Source organism: Camelus bactrianus, chromosome 5 (genome assembly GCF_048773025.1).
Source record: "Camelus bactrianus isolate YW-2024 breed Bactrian camel chromosome 5, ASM4877302v1, whole genome shotgun sequence".
NCBI classification, from domain to species: Eukaryota; Metazoa; Chordata; class Mammalia; order Artiodactyla; family Camelidae; genus Camelus; species Camelus bactrianus.
In genome coordinates, this window is record NC_133543.1 from 69,278,945 (window position 1) to 69,283,257 (window position 4,313).

The window sequence follows — 4,313 nt, forward strand, 5'->3', positions numbered from 1 at the left end:
CATTCCTGACCTGTCTTCAGACTCACGATTTTGCATTTGCTACCAGTGTAACTGACACTTGCTTCATGCGCAGGTCCAGGATCATGTATCTTACTGCTGTCATGCTGAATCCAAGCTTGTCCAGACAGCCTCTGAGCCCTCTCTTTCCAAATTTCCTTAGTATTCAACACAGTACAAATTATTCTGGCTCAGCTCACCAGTATCCTGAACTAATGTGGTTCATGTCAAACATGAACACTTTCTAAAATAAAATGGGGTAGTTTAAATAAGAGGGGAAAGGATTTAATTCAAAACTACTTAAGCAGTGCTGGGGAAAAAAAAAGGTGATGCTAATAATTAGATATTAATCTCAAAGAAGGGCTTGGGAGATCAGAGGTGTGCACCACCTTCAATGTATTATGCACATAGCAAGTGCTCAATAAACATTTTCTTATGGATTATTTGGTTATTGTGACTAAAAACTCATGATTTTGACAAATATTGATGTAAGTAGGACATGCCACAAAGTCTGTTCCTAGTTCCAGTCTTCTTTACTAGTCTTGGCTCAACATCCAAATGATTATGTTCTGAGATCTCTCGTGGCTACATTTCATCACATTAGTGACAGCACTGAAGAGGCTAAGTGGATGTAGACGGTTCATAAAATCATTTCAAGGAAAGGGCTTCAGGATCCTTCCAGCTGCTATTCAAATCTATGTCATTATTTACTGTAGAACATAAAACACGAAGGTCTCATGGATTTCCTCCCTCATTGAACTGACACCCGCCAAGCCATGTGATGAGGCAGATTTCGTTTCCCCAGGCATCCTATTTTTTCTCTAAATTGTGGATAACTGGAATTGACAGTCTTGTGGAATTTAAGGGAATTAAATGCAATAGGCTAAATCTTTGGTGCTTTGCAATGAGCAGGCCACATGAAGTGGGGGCAGAAAACTGGGAAGTTACCATGTATGTGTTTTGAGATAAACACCTTGTTGCTGCTGACATTCTGCAACTTTTTCTTATATTAAAAAAAAAAAAAAGCAAGCCAAACAGATTGCCATGGAAATGCTTATGATGTCACAGAGGATGATGACTTCTTGTAATCTGTAAGCAGCAAGAGCAGATGTGCTTATAAGAAACAAAGATCTTGTCTGCATACAAATGTTCTCAAAATAAAATACAGAGCACATAATGCAAAGAAAAAGAATCACTTCTAAATAGAATGTTTTACAAAGTTTTCCATAAAGCTTCAGCTGTTCCTCAAAGCACAACCGGCTTGAACATGGAGAGCAGACGTGAAATTACAGTACTCAAAAAATTAGTATTCAAGTTGCACAATCTCTCCTTTCAAAGGCTTCAAGCACACTTTATGCATGCACAATTATAGAAGCAGGTAATGAGAGAGATTCTGATTTTCCCCTTATTGTTGTTATTTTACTTGGCTAGACAAGTCTTGATAAAAATTGCTTTGTTAAAAATAAATCTAAGCAATATTTATTAATTCTATTCAAAAGATCTTCTGGCTTTTATTAAAAGATATATTGGATAATTTTTCTGAAACACATTCTGTCCATGGCGATGGGAAGCAACGTATCAACTTTGAGTAAAGAATCAAAGCTCAGTAATAGTTAATAATCTTCAAGCTATAGTACTTTTTTTTACAATTTTATTATTTCACATCACAGTTAATTTCATTCAATTATCAGAGATTTTTAAAAAGGATATTCAAAGTTTATGACTATGACCTCCTGAAATACATAGATATGATAAACAATATATCAAATGAATGAGTCGTGTCAAAATATATTACAATGCTTTCATTACATCACTTTGAATTTAATCCCATACCTTGACTATCATTGATACCCTCCCAAGTTAATTCTTCAGATTCTCATATCAGACTCCCACAGTATCCTCAAGTATTTCTTAGAACTAATCTAAGTTTAAATAATAAAAGTGAATTAATTATAATAAAGTTCTCATTCCTTGCAATAAAAAACTCTCCATCCAACTTGCAACATGGATTTACCAATAAAATGTTAATTCTTATATAGCGAAATGAGAGATGTGAACTGAGTGGAAAGGAGATAAATTAACAATTCTGGCAACTCCTGAAATATATTGCTCCTAGAGAATTCTACTGTAGAACAATCTTTTAAGTGAAAACATAAAGATTTAACAGGCTAGAATTCTGCATTACTATTAAGTGGTAGCATATACATGTGATTTTACTCTCAATTTAATGTCCAAAGTAATTTCTTCATTTTCACTCAAATGAAAATTGAGTTTGTCAATTTCACTGAGAAATGAAAATACTAGAATTACATAAAAGAAAAACAAATAAAAATAAAGATTAAAAATTAAAAGTTCACCATGTTCTCCTGCTTGAGTTAAAAGAAATTGAGAATAGGTAACAGGTGTTTCTGAAAGCTAGACTTTAATCCTAGTTTTAGTTCTGTGATCATACTGAAGTCATATACTATTTTAAGACATAAGCTCACTTTTTTAAAGTACATAATATGAATACAGTATTCTAAATGGACACCAATGTTTGAGGTGTACACTGATAACTGAAATAATATGATAATATAACTTCTAACAAAGAGGACTAAAAACACTTAAGAGACAGGCTTTTTATAAACACTGTAAAGATTCAGGAGAAACCAGAGATGTCTATTTAATAACTGCAAAGAGCAATGATAGCTTGATTCATTTAGCCAGGTTCAAAGGCCTAAAGTTTTTTAAAAGGCATAGATATTTGAAAATAGAAAAATAAAAAGGAAATTGCATTAAAAGGGCTTTTTAATGAATGAATGGCTAGGCAGCATTGGAATATTTTATAATATTTTATTGATGAAGGAGTCCATCTCTATGATATTTTTTTATTAACAAAGATAGTACCAAATGTGTGCAAATCACTGTACTGAAAAATAAGGATGTTAAAAAAAATGACCCAGTCTTTCTCTAAGATGACTGTAAAATAGTAAGGGATATAAGATACACATGCGTGAAAAATTATATTTTCTTGTGAATTAAATAAAATTATTGATATAGACAGTAGATGCTAAGTTAACCTAAATGAAATTAAAAAACACGTATTTATAAGGTAGCAGCATAGATCAGGGGCACAAATACAAAGTGTGGTTTAATGATTCAGTAGAACTAAAACTGTTTATGAATAAAATGTGATAGATTATGTTGTCTTTCATATGGAAAGATTTTTTGTCAACAGTTTTTTTGTAGCTTTAACTTCATTAAAAGTGTTTAAGTCAAAATTTTCCATTTTAAAGACTCCCAACAAGAGCAAAGAAACAACAACTGATAGTTTTTTCTCTTTGCGGGAGATACTTAAATTTGGAAATCGTCATAAACTTTGCATCCCTGACATAAGCATGGGTTAGTTTAGCTGTTTGTTGCTAGATGAGGTTTTTCTAGGCAATCACACACAGATGCTCTAATTTTTAGTTGGCTGAGGTCCATACTAAAAAAATCTGAATTTGACCTTATTTTATTCGGAGGATTACATTTTGAAGAGCAAGAATGAGATATGAGTATTCTGATCCACATGGCAGAGAATATGTTTATTTTTCTGATTCTTCTTTTACTAAAATGGAAAGAGATAAAAATGTTGGGAAGGAAATCAATAGAAACAAAGTATGAAGCAATGGTCAGCTTTTATGTCACTAAAATAATTTACTGTACTAGCTGCAATCACATTGATTTAAGGATGTCCTTTGCAAAACTATCATTCAGAATATTTGCCTGCTTTATTAAGAAACACAATACAACCTTTATCAGGAAGATGTTCTCAGCTTTGATTTGATCAGTTACTAATATTACCTCATCTAATCCTTATTTAAAAAATAAACTTATGAGTTAAGTTGTATTATTAACTATCCATTTTTTAACAGATAAGGAAACAGATTAAGAAACTTGTCCAATTGTTAAGTAACACAGTAAGTGTAGAGCTGGGATTTGACCTAGGCCTTCTGGATTGAAAGCTGTTGGTCATTGAACCACAAATGACAGACACTTTTGTCAGTATCACCTGGGTCAAATTCCTCTTGAGCCTTGAGCTGGGGAATTCTGTGCGTAGGTTTGGGTTGGTGATCTCACAGCTTCCTAGACAGTCAGAGCTATGTAACCTGTAGTGCATTTCCTCTTTTGCCTGGTTGTTAAGAGTTCAGAAGTAAACTGTGTTCAATTGCAGCTTTTTTGTAAACAGAATTTCTTGATGCTTTTTCTTTCCCCTTTGCTTTCTTTTTGTTATATATCATCTTATTGTTCTGTGATTTACTTGCATTTGAATTCTCTTAGGAGGTTGTCAGCTG